Source organism: Aotus nancymaae, unplaced genomic scaffold (assembly GCF_030222135.1).
Source record: "Aotus nancymaae isolate 86718 unplaced genomic scaffold, 86718_ANA_hifiasm-v0.15.2.pri h1tg000089l, whole genome shotgun sequence".
In the NCBI taxonomy this organism is placed as follows: domain Eukaryota; kingdom Metazoa; phylum Chordata; class Mammalia; order Primates; family Aotidae; genus Aotus; species Aotus nancymaae.
Genome location: NW_026988504.1, coordinates 9,227,406 through 9,245,376, shown reverse-complemented (window position 1 = coordinate 9,245,376; position 17,971 = coordinate 9,227,406). Strand labels below are relative to the sequence as shown.

The 17,971-nt window shown below is 53.1% G+C and overlaps 2 long non-coding RNA genes across 2 annotated transcripts; one reads left to right on the top strand and one right to left on the bottom strand.

Annotated features, from left to right (window-relative positions):
* Nucleotides 1-3,146: 3,146 nt before the first annotated feature.
* On the bottom strand, nt 3,147-4,550 carry LOC135271644 (uncharacterized). Its single transcript, XR_010339768.1, has 3 exons — nt 4,485-4,550; nt 3,944-4,030; nt 3,147-3,353 (listed from the first exon to the last, which is right to left on the bottom strand). It is a non-coding gene; the product is annotated as an uncharacterized LOC135271644 (long non-coding RNA).
* Nucleotides 4,551-6,566: 2,016 nt separating this feature from the next.
* Nucleotides 6,567-16,327, top strand: LOC105718310 (uncharacterized). The gene is made up of 3 exons (XR_001107729.2): nt 6,567-6,880; nt 12,404-12,539; nt 15,205-16,327. It is a non-coding gene; the product is annotated as an uncharacterized LOC105718310 (long non-coding RNA).
* The last annotated feature ends 1,644 nt before the right edge of the window (nt 16,328-17,971 follow it).

The window sequence follows — 17,971 nt, the reverse complement described above, 5'->3', positions numbered from 1 at the left end:
TTGCAAGCCCCTCAGTTTGTAGCAATTAGTTACATCAGCAACGAGAAGGAACAGCTGTGTCCTATGAAAGAGGAGGTGGGCTAGCTCCACGTGCAGCCAGAGCCTCAGCAAGGAAGGGTGAGAGTTCCAGAGGGCGTCTTGCAAAGCGACGTAAGGAAGAATTTCCGAGAATGAGGCGTGCCCAGCATGGATGTGGCCGCCCTGGGCAGTTCTGCCTCCTACACCATCTGACGGACGCCTTTTGGGAATGTAGCAGCAGGACTGCTGTTCAGGAGGAAAAGTGGGTTAGGTCCTCCCTCCTTAGTGGATGCCTGCTCATGGGGTCCCCAGTGTGTGTGCACAATGACAGTCATTCTCCTTCAAGAAAGCATGTTAGAACACACACATAAGGGTGATGTCTTGATAGGAATAACTTTGAGTCAGCTCTAATTTCCTTTTTCAAAAATGACATTATTTGCAAATGTTGGTACAGTAACTATTAATAATCATTTACTTGCACAAGGCTCGAATTTCCCTGGGACACATAGCTGAGGCTTGTCACTGGAAGGTCTTTTGGGCTGACTGATGGCCCCGTGGATGCCATGTTAACTTCTGTGATTCCAGATGAGTTCCTGGAAAATCTGAAGTAACTGGAAGGCCATGAAAAGAGGAAGAAATGATCAACCCCTTTGAGACATTCTCTATTGTTCCTTATTCCCGCCCAGTGGATAAGGCCATTGGACTTTGTAACCGACCTTGGTCAACCTCGTGACTCCACACCCTAACACCCCCTCCCAGCTTTCAAACTTATGACCCCCTCTCAGCTTGCAAAGAACTGCCCTAAACTGTAACTTCTGTAACTTTCCACTGCCCACCCCAAACCTATAAAACCAACTCCTCTCCCACCGCCCTCTGCTGACTCTCTTTTCAGATTCAGCCTGCCCGCACCTGGGTGAATAAACAGCCATGTTGCTCACACAAAGCCTTTTTGGGGGTCCCTTTATTCAGAGCGCACGTTTTAACAGTCACAGGGGTGAGAGAGACCTGTAGTCTCCTAGGAGGCATGGAGCACCTTCCCACACTCTCTGCACGTACCCATACCCGGGGTAACTAGTCCAGGGGCAGGTTCTGACTTCCCTGCCCCAGGCCTGGGCTAGATCTCGAGAAGCCGTGTCTCTCACAAGCTCCCAGGGACAGTGGTGCTGCAGGTCCACAGGCCATAGGGATCCAGAGTGGCTGCTGGTGAGTTTCCAGAAGACCTGGAACTACTATGGAGAGGGGGCAGGGAGGGCATTTCACCTCGATTCAACTTAGGCCGGGCCAGAGGAGAACACAGCTTTCCTTTCTGGGAATGCTGTTGAACAACAAAGTGGGACCTGTGGTGGCCGAGATGGACATCCTGGAGGAGTGCGGACCAGGAGACCTAGAAGCCACCTTTTGATAGAATAATCTAGGATCTCAGTGCTTCTTGGGCTTCTGTCCCATCTGGGGTCAAAGGACTTGATGAGACGATAGTGACGGAACCCTGCAGACGATGGTGCAGGACATTGTGGGGCTCGTCTCCCATGCCAAGCTCTTACCTTAATTATCCTCATTAGTGCTCACAGCAATTCTATGATTTGAGAATTCCTGGCTGGGCGCAGTGGCTCATGCCTGGAATCCCAGCACTTTGGGAGACTGAGGCAGGCAGATCAACTGAGGCCAGGAACTTGAGACCAGCCTGGCCAACATGGCGAAACCCCGTCTCTACTAAAGATACAAAAAATCAGCCGGGTGTGGTAGTGGGCGCCTGTAATCCTAGCTACTTGGGAGACTGAGGCAGGAGAATCGCTTGAACCCAGGAGGCAGAGGTTGCAGTGAGCCCAGATTATGCCACTGCACTCCAGCCTGGGCAGCAAGAACGAGACTTCATCTCAAAAAAAAAAAAAAATCCTTTACTATCCCATTTTGCAGATGAGAAGACAGAGCCTAAAGAGGTTAAACCATGCCTATGGTCACCTAGGACTATCTGGTGAAGCTGAGATTTCAAGTGACTTTTGGACCCCAGAGCTGAGCCGATTATCACCATGCAGCTCAACCTTCCAGAATCCCACAGACCCTCAATAGAGTGCCCTGCTCCCCTGTCCACACCTGGGCCTCCCAGGCCTAGCAGAGTGGTGTAGGACACCCAGGGACGGGCCAGGGCGCCCCTGTACGTGGCCCCTCCTTAGGGCACACCCTCTGCCCGTGCTGGTTGACTCCACAGCTTTACATGAAGCCCTGATGCCCCCAGCTGGGGGGTGATTAGACCAGGGGCTCCTGTTCAGCTTTTCACACAGGAAGGCTGCTGAGCACGTGCTGGCTGTGGAAGAGGGGCGAGTTGCCACCCTCATCTAAAATGGCCCTGCGGGATGGAGGGGAAGATTCCTGCACCCCCCAGGAGAGACTGAGGCTCCAGGGAGAAGGAGGGAGCAGCGCTGCCTGAACACACCCCCCCAGTGTGTGGGCAGCAGGGCAGAAGCCAGCATCCCCCCATCATTTAGGGTCTGAATAAACAGCCCTGTTTTAACTCTGCGGCTTGCTGAGCAACACAGGGCTCCAAACCCCTCCTGGTCATCCTCAGATCCCTCCCACTTTCCAAATCTTCAAACCCTAGCGTCTGTATCCCTTTGGCCTGTCCACCATGGGAAACAAGAGGCTGGTCCGTTCCCAGGCGAGGAGCCTCCCTCCTGGTGCTCCTGGGGTCGCTGCACAGTCTCCATGGCTGACTTTTTCCAGCAAGGTGCAGAGACCTGGGACGGGGGTTCAGATGTGTGCACAGCAGGGTCTTTGGGGTCAGCGAGCTCTTCGGACTGGGCAGGGCACGTCCTCAGGCCACTAGCTGGTTGGGCTGGAGTTCACCTGCCACCACCCTGCTCCCAAACCCACATCACGGCAGGGTCCCTGGTCCCTCAGAGACCCCTTGAGAGACCAATCTTCACGACCGTCCAGGCGGTAGCTGCATCCCTGGAAAACCGGGACAGACTCCAAGAGAAGCACATAAGCCAATTAAGAGCCCGGCCCAGCCCGGCCGCGGCAGCGGCACCTGCTCTCATCTTGTGCGGTGCGTGCGGCTTGGGCTGCTGGGAAGGTACAGCGCGGCCTAATTACACACTCCTCCATGACAGGCGGTGTCAAAAGACTAAAGGAATCAAACCAAGTGGCTCTCCAGCGCCCCCTCCCCCAGGAACCAGAGCTGCTGTGTGAAGGTGATTATGGTACCAACGTAGTGGTTAGAAAGATAATTTTCTCTGGCCCCCGTGCCTGCTGCCTCCTCCACTGAGCTGCTCTTCAGCACTGCGACTCGACCACCTCGGCCGGGGTCCACAGGTTCATTTTCTTTTTTGTTGGTACAGCTGAGCAGAAGGAAACAAACTAAGCACCTCTCCCTCCACCAGCTTCCTGCCTCTCCCCCTCCCCTCTCCTCCCCTCCCCTCCCCTCCCTATCCCTCTCCTCCCCTCCCCTCCCCTCCCCTCTCCTCCCTTCCCCTTCCTTCCCCTCCTCTCCTCTCCTCTCGTCTTCTCTCTTCTCCTTTCTCTCTCCCCTTCCTCCCCTCTGTCTCTTCTCTCTCTCCTCTGTCTCTCTTCTTTCTCCTCTCCTTTCTCTCTCCCCTCTCTCTCCTCTGTCTCTCCTCTCTCTTCTCTTTCTCCCTCTCTTTTTCTCCCCCCTCTCTGTCTGCTTCCCATCCTGTGTTTCTTCCTAGCTGTCTCCACTCTGTTCTGCCCCTTCTCACCTCCTGTTTGGTCTCTGCATCTCTTTCCCTTCCCCTCCGTAAGGACCTATCAGAGTTCAAGGATAAGGAAGGCTCTGTGGGCTGCTTTTTCTTTCTGTTCTTTTTTCCCCTCTAATGGTCTTTAAAATAATAACAGCAATAATGATGACTAATAACAGTCCCCGAGTCTTGCCAGTCCATGTAGACGACTTCCCTTGCATCGCTTACGTTACCTTATCAGACAGGGAGAGGGAGGCTCAGGGGCTCTGGACTTGCCTCGGGGCTTGTGGCTGGTGAAGACTGGAACCAAGATTGTGAGCCTGGGGAAACAGGATGGGGGGATGGCGAGAAGGGAACATTTGAAAGCAAGATGGGGGCCAGGTGTGATGGCTCATTCCTATAATCCCAGCACTGTGGGAGGCTGAGACAGGAGGATTGCCTGAGGCCAGGAGTTTAAGACCAGCCTGGCCAACATAGACCCCATTTCTACCAGAAAAAAGAAAGAAAGAAAAGAAAAAGAAATTAGCCAGGTGTGGTGGCACACACCTGTATTCTCAGCTATTTGGGAGGCTGAGGTGGGAGGATCACTTGAGCCCAGGAGTTTGAGGCCAGCCTGAGCAACATACTGAGACTCCATCCCTAGAAAAAAAAATTAAACAGGAGGACCACCTGAGCCCAGGAGGCCGAGGCTGCAGTGAGCGGTGAGATTGCACTTTAGACTGGGTGACAGAGAGAGACCCTGTCTTAAAAAGAAAAAAAAGCAAGATAAGGCACCTCTTGAGAGCGTCTCCTCCAGGCAGAGAGGACTGATCATCAGTTGGGGAGGGAAGTAGGGTCCCGGGACCCCCACTGCAGACCTGCCACACCTCTGCCCGACTTTGCTGCAGTGACTTTGGGCAAGCATCCCTGACTTGTCCGGCCATGCACCTTCGCCCCTGTGGAGGGAATGCCACGTCCTTCAGGCGAGCAGAGGAAGGATTGAGAGCTGCTCCGAACCTTCAGTACGCAGGGAGGGGCTGGGTCTCCCAGAGGACATGTGACTTGCCCAAGGTCACTGGCAGGATGGGCCCAGGGCTCCCCTCTCCTGCCCTTCAGCCTGAGAGTCCTTGTTCACGTCTCTGCACCTTCAGCGTCTGCAGGGTTTTTGTGAAAACCCAAACCTCCACAGGCGTCCTCTCACTTCCTTTCCGTGATGACCTGGTGACCATCTGTGAGTGGGAAGAAAAGTGCCGGAGGGGGCAGGTGGAGGGGGGCATTGGCCTGACAATGACTTCTTCTGCTTCTAGGGGTGTGAAGACACGGCTTGGGATTTCAGGAGGAGGGTTTGCTAATGTCACTACAGCACACACCTGCTGAGGAAGGTATCTTGGTGGGGCAAGGGGCGTGGAGGGGAAGTGGGGAATGCAAAACCCACTGCTTTTTGTGGGGAAGGGGGGGAAGTGAGGAATGCAAAACCCACCTCTTTTTATGGGGAAGGGGGGGAACTGGGGAATGCAAAGCCTACCTCTTTTTGGCCTCCCCTCTCCCATTTCCATCCTCCTCCACCTGCAAACAGAGCATCGGGGAGGGATTAGGGATTTTAAAAGGGGCCATCAGAGGAAGGCAAGAGTGGCCCGCAGCAGTTACTGTGGAGTGTCTCCATTACCGTAATAACTAACCACTTAATAACTGGCTTCCCCACTAATTCTAATTGAAACACGTAATGCTATTTCCGGGCTGAGAGTGGCAAGCTCGAGTCTCAGCAGACATCTCCAGGGGCCGCCCCCCAGCTTCACGTGGCGAAAACCGTGGGTTCTCCTTGGGTATTCTGTTGGAATAGTCTCGGGCAGCCGACAGCAACTCTTCTACGGCTGCCAGGAACCACAGCTGATGATAAAAGCCATTAAAGGTCAGCTGGGAATAGAAAACTATTTATGTTAAATGTCACAGATTAAGCCGCAGAGTGGGCTTCGGGCGGGGAGCAAAGGGTGAGGTGCAAAATGCTGGTCACTGCACCGCCTCTGTAGGGGAAGTGGGGAGAATGAAGGGTGAGGGTGGGGCCGGGGGCAGGGGGCACTTGAGTTCCCTCCAGCCCAGGGAGGCAGGTGGATGCAGGCAGCCACAGTGATTAGCCAGGCTGACCGCCCTGAGGTTCCTAAGTGACCTGAGGCCAGGTGTGGGGAGAGGATGGAGTGGGTCTGTGTGGCATGATCCAGGAAGGGGACCCAGGCAGTCTCCAGGAGGATCGATGAGACGGAGGCTGCTTCCACTTACAGAGGGACCCTTGTGGGCTCTGTTTCTGGAGAGTGATCGGGGGATGGTGTGGGTGTGCCCAATCATAACTGAGGAGGAGTGTGACACACCCAACTGCCCTATGCACCCAGAGCCAGGAAGTCACAGATAAACAAATGCCACGCCCCCTTCACCACCTTCCAATGGTCTCAGAAGCTGCAGTTTGAAGGGCACAAGAGGGGCTTGAGTGGGAGGGGCTTCAGGGCTCAGCGGAGCCTGGGCCAGGCCCTAAAGGGTGGCTCCAAGAGAAATGGGAACTCTGGTTCTATCCCCACCCCAAAAGTGCCCACGCTCCTTAAACCTGAACCTGAGTGTCTGGCGAGAGCCCCTCTGTGCATCTCGGCCCTGTCCTTTGACAAAACTCACCTGAGAAGCCATCGTGTTGACAGCTCTGAGAAATCCTCAGAAGTTAATTAGATTACTCAGCTCGCATTCAAACAATGACTACCACCCTTGGTGACTTACCTGGGGCGTGGTTCATTCTGCAGGTTGAGGCAGAGAGACTTTGTTTCCATGCTCTGCCACCTCCCGATTGCCTGGCTGTTGCTGTGTGCACAGGGAACGCAGGCTCATTTTGATATTGGGGCAAGCAGACATCAGTGGAAAGGTAAATCTAGCGGGGGAGGGGAGCAGGCAAGATGAATATCACCCCAAGCCCTGTCCTGCAGCCTAACGTCCAGTCCCAGGAGGGTCATTTGAAGCCAGGGCATCTTTCCTCCAGGAGCTGGGAATCATTCGTACCAACGGATGGGCCTGAAGGAGACGCTGCCGTTGACTCCTCCATCACCCCTGTGATGAAGAACAGACCTCCAGCAGCGCAATGCTCTTCCTATGAGCTGTTTGGCTGCAGAATGACGGGGCTGGAAGTGAGCTAGCCTAGTAGCACTCACAGGAATACGGTAAGATAGAAAGAGGTCCCAGGAGGCCCTGAGAGTCCAGGCAGTGGGTGCTGTGTCAAGATGTGGGCTTGGTAGGATGGCTTGGGGGGAGGGTGGGACTTTTATAGACACTAGGAAGGGTTATACTGATTTCTGCCATCAATAGATACATATCGGCAACTACTCTGCACCGGCCCAGTGGTTGGCACTGGAAATATAATGCATTTTCCTTGCTTCTAGAACCTCACTGTGAATAGGGAAGATCAATGTGTTCCTGAGTAACCGTAGTACATTAAAACTATCTCTAGGAGAGAGGCAGTGCAAGGGACCCAGAGCACCCAGAAGAGGAACAGGAGGATGGGGAAGGCTTCATAGAGGCAACAGTGGAACCACTGGGCCTTCCACAGTCAAAAGGAGAAGGCTGGAGAGGGAAGCGTGGGCCAGATGGTAAAGAGCCTTGGAGGCTGTGCTTAAGAAGGAAATTGAAAGTGAATTCTGAAGGCTAGAGAGAGGGAGGTATGCGCTGTTTCCGGGCGGGAGAATGAGAGGACTTGTCCTGGATTTTAGAAAGATCTCTCTGGAAGCTGCAGGGAGGATGTGCTAGACATGAGGTTCTCAACCTTGACTGCATCCGAGTCATCTGGACGACTTGTGGAAACAGATCGCTGGTCCCTGCCCCAAGAGTTTTTAATTCAGAGAGGCTGGGCTGCGACCAGAGGATTTGTGTTCCTAAGAAGCTGCCACGTGCTGCTGCTTGGGGTCCGGGGACCACAGTTTGAGAACCACTGTGTTGGAGAGAGGACCTGAGGAGGAGCTGGAACCAAAGAGAGCAGGTTGAACGAAATGGGAATAAAATGAGAGACGATGAGGAGACGGGCTTGAGAGACACTGAGGTCCCAGAGCAGGCAAACGGCGAGGTGCCAACAGGGAGAGCTGGGGCTCAGATGTGGGGAGCGGGCAGCAGAATCATGATATGGCCTTGGAGGAGCTGAAGCAGCAGAAGATGGGCAGACAAGGCAGTGCAAAGCTGGGAAACAGGAACGGTATCCCAGTCAGGGCTGAGGTCCCAAGGGAGCAAGGCCAGAGCCAGAGACTGGGGCTGAGGTCAGAGTTCCAAGTCAGTTGGTTGAGACAGTGAGCAGTGGGTCAAGATTCCTACACTCTCTGCTTTTAGGCAATTAGGCCTCAGGTCTGGGAGAACAATACAGCTACAAATGGGCCTGGATTTGAAGGTCAGGAGCACGCAAGGGCTGTGGATCCCACAGAGCGGGCCCAGAAATAGCACATGAGAGACTCTGATTCACTGCGTGCAGTGAGGTGCCAGCCTAGCTATAGCACCCTGTTGCTGGCCCGAGTGGCAGACCAGCCCGGGAGAATCCAGACAGCCTCTGCTCAAGACCAGAGCCACAGGGCACAGGCCCCCCCTGCTCAGACCTCTCTTTAAGTCGAAAGACCCGGCTGCTGGTCCAAGTGCCTGGGAGAGGGAGACGTCTCCTGGGAAGGGTGAAGAATCCAGAGCACAGGCAGAGCAGCTGGAAGTTGATTCCATTTCTTGTCAGCAGCCTAGGAGCAGGCAAGGGGGCCGGAAGGGGAGTGGGTGAGCAGACAGACCCCAGGAAGGGGTGCTTCCGAGGCTATCAGCTAACAGAGCCCAAATGGACGGCTCCACCAAATTCCTGGTGCTGGGACAACCTTCAGCTCTGCCTCTGTCCCCAAGGCTGTGTCCCTGTGTCTTAACCTGGAAGTCTCTTCTCCCATTGTGGTCTTGCCAGCCTCGTGCACTCAGCAGTTTAAAGTACACAAGTCTGGGCGCAGTGGCTCACACCTGTAATCCCAGCACTTTGGGAGGCTGAGGCGGGTGGATCACGGGTTAGGAGTTTGAGACCAGCCTGGCCAACATGGTGAAACCCCATCTCTACTAAAAATCCAAAAAAAATATTTTAGCTGGGTGTGGTGGCATGCGCCTGTAATCCCAGCTACTCAGGAGGCTGAAGCAGGAGAACTGTTTGAGCCTGAATCAGGGAGGCTGAGGTTGCAGTGAGCCGAGATCTCACCATTGCACTCCAGCCTAGGCAACAGGGCAAGACTCCAAAAAAGAAAAAAAAAAAAAAACAAGAAAGAAAGAAAGAAATACACAAAACATCAGACCGTGATTAACAGGAAGCTGGTATCTAGACTTTATACCACTTAGTTATGTCTTAAGCACATTACCCACTTCATAGTGCAATGAGTTCTCCGCTGGGCCTGATGTCTATCTGTCCGTCCGTCTGCCAGTCAAGAGTACGTGTGGGCACTGTTCTGCCAGGTCTCCTGCTCATCTCCACCCCAGAGTTCTCACCAAGCACGATTATTCCTGGTGAACCTCTCTGAGCATCTATCTGGCTCCCCCAGTATCTATGTCCTAAATTGTTGCTTCCAAACTCTCTGAACCCATGACCCCCCAAAGCTCCCTCACACCTGTTCTGCTCCACTCTCCTGCTCATGGCCACTACCAGGGTTTCTATCCCTCAGGTTGCCACCTCTGCCCCCATTTGGCAGCTGACCTGATGGGTGCCTGCCCCGTCACTCCTGATACTAATATCAGTGTTGGCCTCTTGTCCCCAGTGCCTGATCACAGTTTATGGACCACTCCTTGTAGACAGGTTTCTCCTTCCACGGCGATGTTACAGGAGGCTGTTCGGGTTCCCAGGGGAGAGGGCGTGTCTCTAGATGGGTGGCCCTGTTTAGAGGATAGCTGGTGGGCAGGAGGCAGCCTGGAAAAAGGAGTGGGAAGATGCTGGATGCCTCAGATGCTGGGGAGAGGGATTCTCCAGCGCCTGCTGTGGGTAGCCTGGAGGATGGTTGGTCCCTACCAGGATCATGTTCATTGCAAGCCAGGGCTGCCAGGATAGCCTGGCAGGACAAAGGGTCGCTGCGGGTGGGGGTCGGCTCACCCTGGCCAGTGTCTGCCTCTGTCAGGGCATCAGGGAAGCCGGGAACCCTGTGACTTTCCCCTCTCTTCTCTTTGACTCTTCAGAAGAGGCACAATCCCAAGGGAAGACAGGATTATGACAAGTTTGGAGGGGAAGAGGGAAGAGAAACCCTAAACCCTTCCTGCCAGGACTCTCCTCTGAGATCCGAAACACACTCCCAGAAGCCGACACCCATAAGCACTGACTCTAGACCAGACTCAGCTTCGCCCCCCACGCTCCCTGGGCCCTGCCGCCATGACCCTGAGAGGAAGGAACCATTACGATGATCGATTTGGAAATGAGAATATGGAAACTCAGACAGTCGAATGCCTGGTCCAAGATCATATAGCAAGAATTTGGACCAGAACTGCCTGCCCCTAAAGCCCATATTTGCAACCACGACAGTGTCACAGCTAAGCACAATCATCCCTCGGAGCTCCCGGGCCTTGGTGGGGCTGGACTGCTCACAGAGAGCCTCCCACACTGCTCCGAGGACCAGCTAAGCCCGATCCTTCCAGCTGCATCCCAACAGTTGGCCTTCGACAGGGTCAGCAAACTCCGGCTCCAGGGTCACAAATAAAGTTTTGTTTGAATACAGCTTTGCTTGTGCATTGCAGTATAGCCTGTGACTGCTCTCATGCTGCAATGGCCTCACTGTGTAGCTGAAACGAAAGCCTAACATGTTTGCTCTCAGGCTTTTTCCAGAAAGCATGTTATTGTAGCTCAGGCTGATATCACAAAATATCATAGACTGGGGTGCTCGCACAATAGACATTTTTCCCCCACAGTTTGGAGGTCGTGAGTCCGAACTCAGGGTGACAGCACCGTTGGGTCAGGGATCTTTTCCTGGCTTGCCAGCTGCCAACATTTTACTGTATCTTCAAGTGGCAGAAAGAAGCAGCCTTGTTCTCTTCCTTTTCCCCAAAAAACATGAATCTCAGCTTGGGGGTCCACGTTCACAACCTAATCTAAGCCCAGTCTACTCCTAAAGACCTCACCTCCAAATACCATCGCATTAGAAGTTAGGGCTTCAATGTATGAATTTTGGGGTGTCACAAATATTCAGTCCATGACATATGTGCGCCTCTGGACTTTGATAAAATCACAAGCTCGCCAATGCCTAGCAGAGCCCAGCTGAGATGGTGGGGGGCGTGTGTGTGTGTGTGTGTGTGTGTGTGCGTGTGCAAGTGTGAGTGATAGTGGCCCCTGACCTCCCACTCAGGTCCTCTCTTGCCTTCTCCTTAGAGAAGGAGGCATAGCTGTTGAGTGGACAGTGATCTTTCTCAGGGAACTGGGTTTTAGAGGTTTTTATAGTCACAATGGCACAGTGGCTGCCGCTGCTGCTGAAATTTAAGTAATTTTCCCCTAATTAAGCAATTATCTCAGAGATAGCTGCTCCCATCCCCAGAAACTTTTTCATGGAGGGCAGAGTGGTGAGATGGGGGTATAGAGCTTGGGAAGTCCCCAGATATAGAAACACCCTAGCTGTGAGTTCCCTGCCGAGCAGAGAGCAGCAGCGGTGGAGGAATGAAGGTGTACTTGAACGTGACTCAACTGGTCCTAAGAGCCACTGTGGCTGGAGCCAAACACACCCATGGTAACGGACTCATTACAGGAGATTGGGGCCCACAGGGGACCCTAGGATCCACCACAGGGATCTAGGGTGGGGCAAGAGAGAGAGAGCAAAGGCTTGGACATTTTCAAGGCCAGAAAGAGAGGGAGGCTTCATTCTTCCATGGGAAGGGGAGAGCTGGACCACACTGAATAGCCTATCCCAGAGCACAAAACTTACCCCACCTTACTGAAAAGACTTCGTGCAGTCACCGGTAGGACTAGTTATAGACACGCTCCTTCTCTGTAGGATGACAAGCCACAGACCCGCACAATCACTTCTGGAAGCCTGAGGCTGCAGCCCAGGGCTAGGATGCCCAGCTAAGTGAAACTACTGAGAAACAAAGGGACGAAATCTGGTATATCTCAAATATCGCATGGGACATGCTTGTGAGGTTTGCTCTTGCCAAGTTTAAAAGGAAGAAACTGAGGCCAATACAAGAAGATCCAATATAAAGGAATTTATTCAGGCTCCTGGGTGAGGTTCTGCGGTCTGACAGGAGGGGCCGGAGAAGTCGTATAGACTCCTCTCAGACGTGGGGTTTTATAGGGAGTGGAGGAGCTCGATTGGTTGTGGGAGAGCAGGACTACTATTGGGTAAGGTTACAAGCCTTTGTTTGCATACAGGACTTGGCTGCTATTGGTTAGAATTACTTGGCTGCTATTGGCTAGAAAGACTCAGCTGTTTATTGGCTAGAATCACAAGACCCTGCTTGCATACTGGGTTCTTTAAGGGAAAGCCAGGCTGTGCGAGAAGGGGAAAAGGGACAACCCGAGCATGTCCGAGCTTTCAGAAAAAGGTGGGGGGGTGGGGGGCGGGGATGTGCGTCCGAGCTCCCGGCAAGGCAGCCGGCCTTACAATGCTTATGCCAAAACCCTGTCCATTGTTTAGTTCTGTTGTTAGGCATTCTGTGGTTTTACCTGCTCAATCTGGCAGTCCTACCTAGAACCTAAATACCTTCTTCTCACAATTCCTAAGCAGAGAAATGATCGTTTGTCTCCAAGCAATCACTGGATCCAGTCAAAGCAGCACAAGGACTGCAGGCTAGAGGCGAAGGAGTCCCAGCTCTGAGGATTGTTACAAAAATCCAAAGGGTTCCTTGCAGATCCAAGTCGAGGTGGGTATACAGACCAGGAAACCTCGAAGGGAGGTTTTGCCCTGGGATTCAGACATAGGACAACTGGAAAGGGAAGGGAAAGAGGCTTTTATTTTGTGGTGTTAATCATCATTTACTACATGGAGACTGAAAAAAAAAAGAAAAAGACTGGGATGTTTCTTGGTGAAATGGTGAAATGGAATTGACAGGACCTTTCCCTGGCTTGTCCCTGCAGAGATTGGAGCTTCTGTCTTCCAAAAGAGTACTGACTCAACTCACACAGAGATCTTTCTGTGGGAACTAGGAGAACAGAGATGTCCCCCTGTCTTCCTGATGGGAAACATCATCAGAGTTACAGGCCTTTGATTCCAGACTAGCAAGCATAGCATTGAGTCCAGGTCCCACTCGGACGTGAGCAAGGTGGAGATTGTTCAGCCCTGATTGAACTTGGGGAGTGGAGCTTCATGGCTCCAGGGTGGTTGTCAACCCCGCCACCCAGGTGAGGGACCCCCTGGAATCACAGGGCATGGTCTAGAAGCCAGACAAAAATCTTCTCTGATGCCCTTTCCTGGGGTAGGAGGGGGTTTCAGCAGCTGGAGTCCAAGAACCCTGTGCCTATCAGCCCAGCCTCTATCAGCACTGGGGTTGCCCTACTATGGAAATTCAGTGGACATTCCTTCTGGCTGCTGCTAATTGCACCATGGTCAAATGTGGTTAGAGGTGCAAGGAGTGGGTGCAAATAGGGGGCAAAAACTCCTCAAGGGAGCTTTGGCAGGAGAGGTGCAGCCGTGGACCATGATGGGGACCATGCCTGACTGGTGAAGACCCAGGGAGTCCCCAGAACAGAGAGCTCTAGGGTGAGATGCACAGAATCCTCCCAATGCCCCACCTCCCGACCCCGAGCTGCGGCTGAGATTCTAGGTGGCTCCAGGCCTCATGACGCCCTGAGGGCTACCACGGATAAAGGCTGCTAAAAGTTACACTGTATTTATTTATTCCCTAGAAGTACAGAGACCTGCATAAAAGGAAACGGCAAGGCATGTAGAGACCATAAAAAGAGTTGAGTTTTTATGCAGTGGTAACCTGGGGAATTAATTTCTGGCTGACAGAGGTCACATGATAGTAACTGAGTTTTAAACAGGCACGGAGGGGACCCTGGGGAGGCAGGGAGAGGCCACTGGGCCTTGAAGGCAGGAGGGAGATGGGAGGGGTGAGGAGGTGAAGGGTGGAAGATGGCCAGGGCTGGCGTTGGGGATGTGGGTGCTAGGACCCAGTTTCAAAGCACAGTAGGGCCAGTAACTAAACGCTGGTCTCATTCAGGCAACGTATATTGGGCACTTATTGTTTGCCTTGACCTGACTGAATGACATGGGGTTTACAGTGATGGATAAACTGGGGCCCCACTCTCAACTCTGTCTTTGATACCAGGAATGATGCTACCTGTGACTGGGCCATCAGGCATGACAGAAAGAGCATGACCTGGGAATCAGACCCCATGGGCAGGAATTCTTCTTCTTTACTATAAACTCTGCCACCTTGGCAAGATGCTTAATCTCTTTCCTTCGGTTTACTCATGTAGAAAATAGGAATAATCTTATTTCCTGCCTCCTGAGATTGTTATGAAGATTTATGTGAACAGAAATGGCCTGGCACGTAACACCTATCAGGGCACACACTCTGAGAAACAGCTTCGTTGAGTTTGAGGCAAAGGATTATGATAGTACAGAGTGATTCATCCAGGGGAGGGGTCTGGGAAGGCTTCATGGAGGAGGTGACTTTTGATATAGGTTTTAAAGCATGAATAAGATCTACATGAGTAGAGAAGAGAGGTACAACTTCTAGGCAGGGGCTCCAAGGTGTGACAGGAAGACTAGGAGGGGCCACGTGGCATTGAGTACTTGATGTCCTGGCCACCTTTAGGGAGCCTTTCCCTTAAATATGTAAGGTTGAGCTCAGGATGCTGGATGATGGGCAGGTGGTGACCACATGTGGGGAGGAAACCAGAGCACTTGCTACCGGCCCCACAGAGCCCTGAGGGCTACAGTGGTCCTTTCGGGATACTGATGGGGGTGGGTCCGGAAGACACCACACTCACCAAGTCAGAACCCTCGGGATGGGAGCTGATGAAAGTTTTTTGTTGTTGTTGTTGTTGTTTTTTGAGGCGGAGTTTCGCTCTTGTTACCCAGGCTGGAGTGCAGTGGCGCGATCTTGGCTCACTGCAACCTCCGCCTCCTGGGTTCAAGCAATTCTCCTGCCTCAGCCTCCTGAGTAGCTGCAACTACAGGCGTGCGCCACCATGCCCAGCTAATTTTTGTATTTTTAGTAGAGATGAGGTTTCACCATGTTGACCAGGATGGTCTCGATCTCTTGACCTTGTGATCCACCCGCCTCGGCCTCCCAAAGTGCTAGGATTATAGGCGTGAGCCACCGTGCCCGGCTCCGATGAAAGTTTTTTAGGACTTGGCGAGAGAATAGACCCAAGCTACCTGATTGAAAGATACCGCAATCCACACGTGCAGCCTTATTTTCCAGCAGCCACCTTAAAAAAAGTAAAGAGAAACAGGTGAGATTGTTTGCAAAAGCATATGCCATTTAACTGAATATATGAAAACTACCATGATTTCCATGCATGATAAATATGAAAGAATTATTTATGAGCTATCTTGCCATCTCTTTTTCATACTAGGTCCTAAAATTCCTGTGTGTATCCTGCCCTTCTGGCACCTCACTAGCCCAGCATCCGGTGATCAACACTCACACACAGCTCAGGGCTGCCATATCCAACAGCCCTGGGATGAAATCACAGTGAAACTTCTCCACTCTCCAGTCCAGAGACGGCCATCTCCCCGCGGCCTCCACGGGTTCTCCAAACTCACGCATCTGGAGCCAATGCCCAAGGCTCCTGGCTGCTCATTTTGTGTCTTATGATACTGTTCATGGTGGTGACTTGAGTGCTGACCAGGAGGGAGTCCAGTTTGCTTCTGCTGGAGGTAACTGTGGAGTGGGGTTGGCCGTGGGGCTTTGGAACACCTTGGAGCTCTCAAAGACCCTCTCACATCCTGGCCCTTCCCACTTCCAGGACCAGAGTAAGGATTCTGGGAATGAGCTGGGGCCACGTTGAAATAGAATGAGGAGAGGTGGGGAGCCCAAGTTGGGAAAATGGCAGCTTTGGTGATTGTGGGGGACATGAGAGCCACAGAGAGGAGGCCACGGGTGCCTCTGCCTGCCACGTATTTGAAAATGCACTGCCCTGCACACACAGACACAGGGAAGGGTGATCGTGGAATCCATTTATTTGTCTACTAATGCGCCAGGTGCTGTGTTTTACAGCTACGAGCCCATGTCAGCCTCACGACAACCCTTGAGACAGGTCTTATCAGTACCTCCATTTTAAAGATGAGAAAACAGAGGCACAGAGAGGTGAAGCATCTTGTCCGGAGTCACACAGCTAGTGGGTGGGGTAGCCAGGATTTGGACTCAGGTGGAGGTACATCCAGACACCAAGTCCACTGTCCCCGAGAAATCACATCATGTCGAGGGGAGAAGGCAGTGGGGAGATGGAAAAGTTGGGAGGCTGTTCAGAACCGGGGACAAGGAGGGAGAAGGCTGCCGTCTGGCACCACCACAAAGGCAGTCCCAGATGGTGGAGAACCCACATCAACTGCCTGGCCGGGCTGGAACAGGGTAGGGTGCAGACAGGCAGGTTCCCGGCAGACAGGCGCTGTGATGAGGGTCTCATGCCTCCCCCACCCCCACCTCAAGGGAGCGGCGAGGGAAGGGAAGCCTGTGACCTCATCATCTGGGCCAAGGCCAATGACATCACCAGGAGGGCAACGAGCCAGGCCCAGCAAGTTATTTATGGAAATGGCTGGCGGCCAGGCACAGCTCCTGAGCTGTTTCAGATGTGGCTGGGATAAAGCCTCCAGCTGGCCCAGTGGGGCGGCTGGGGCCAGGCAGGCGGGTGAGGATGAAGGAGGGCTGGAGGAGGACTGGGGGAGTCAGCTGGCTGATGGGACAGGGTTCCTCGAAGCCTCACTGGGATCCCGGCGGGGATCACTGGGGCGCCATGCTTCTCCTTCTTGGCATCTGCCCATCTGTGTCCACCCTTGTTCAGGGTGGACCTGTGGTCTCTGCAGCCCGCCGTCAGAGTCTGAGTTTGGATGAGCTCAGAAAGAGGCGCATGGAGATTTCAATGACAAGCCACAGCTCATGTGCGCACCTACATTCTTGTGCAGGAGGCGATGTGCCACGTGCATGGCTGTTGTAAGTGCTTCCCGGTCAATGGGTAGATATATTCTCTGGTCCCTCGTATATTGCTGCCCTGAGTAGTCATAGGTGCAGCTAAGTTTGTGAGTTCACAGATATGGGCGTCTTTGCATGGTGTGTGTGTGTGAGTGTGTGTGTGTGTGTAGGACAGGGGAGAAGAGAGAGAGAGTGCACAAGAGCTAGCAAATAGGAAGAGAGGAGTCACCAGGGGAGAGAAATCACTGTAGGAAGTTGGGAAATATAATTTCAGTGGAAGATACAGAGGCACTTATGGAAGCCTCAGCAAAGGTAGACAAACCTTTCAATCCATTTATCAAAAATGCCTGCAGCTCTGCCGCCTGAGCAGGTGCAACAAGAATAAAATATTGAGCAGAACCAGTGATTGTGGGACTGGCGGAGGCCAATAAATAAGAAGTGACTGAGACGCTCACCCGGACTCCAGTGGGTTTGCTCCGGCACTCCCTCCACTCCTCATGCCCCGTGGTCTTCTGGGTGCTGGCTGGTGCGAGCCAGCAGGAACCCAAGTGGCCGGATTGCTGGCATTTTGACTTTGGGACTTCTGGAAGGACGCCCGGGGGAGTGAGGGGCACCAGAGCTGCCGAGCCCCGCTCAGGTAAGCTGTGCTGTGGTGGTGACACGGGGCCCTGCTTCTCATGCCTCTTGGCCTTGCTAGCCACCCTCCTTCCCTTTGAAATCCTCCACAAGGGAACAAAATCCACAAGCCCCTGAATGGAGCTTTGGCGGTCGATCTACGGGTCCTCGATAGAGCAGCAGGGGTATGGGAACGGGAGCCAGGTAGTAACCGAGGGGCTCCTAAGCCTAGACCCCAGCCTGTGCTCTCTTCGAAGACCTCCTTGTGCCTCCCAGATCCTTGTGCCTTTTGAGTGATGGGCCGGGGGATGACACCATGAAACCTGCTGCTGAACGGGGACCCCATCCTCTGGTATGCCCTCTTTCACGTTATCACCACCCACCCCAGAAAAGAAAACGAGTAATTTTTCAAATGCCCTTAAACTTGAACTCAAGATGAGTTGAAACAGGATGTCTCATTGATTTTTTTTTTCACCTCCAAGTCCGCAAAAGAGTAATGAGCACGGGCCTTTCCCCTCCCATCCCACACCCTGGCAACTGCCCCCAGCCCCCTGCCCCATTGCCTGCTTCCCTCAAACCCACACACCACCCACTCC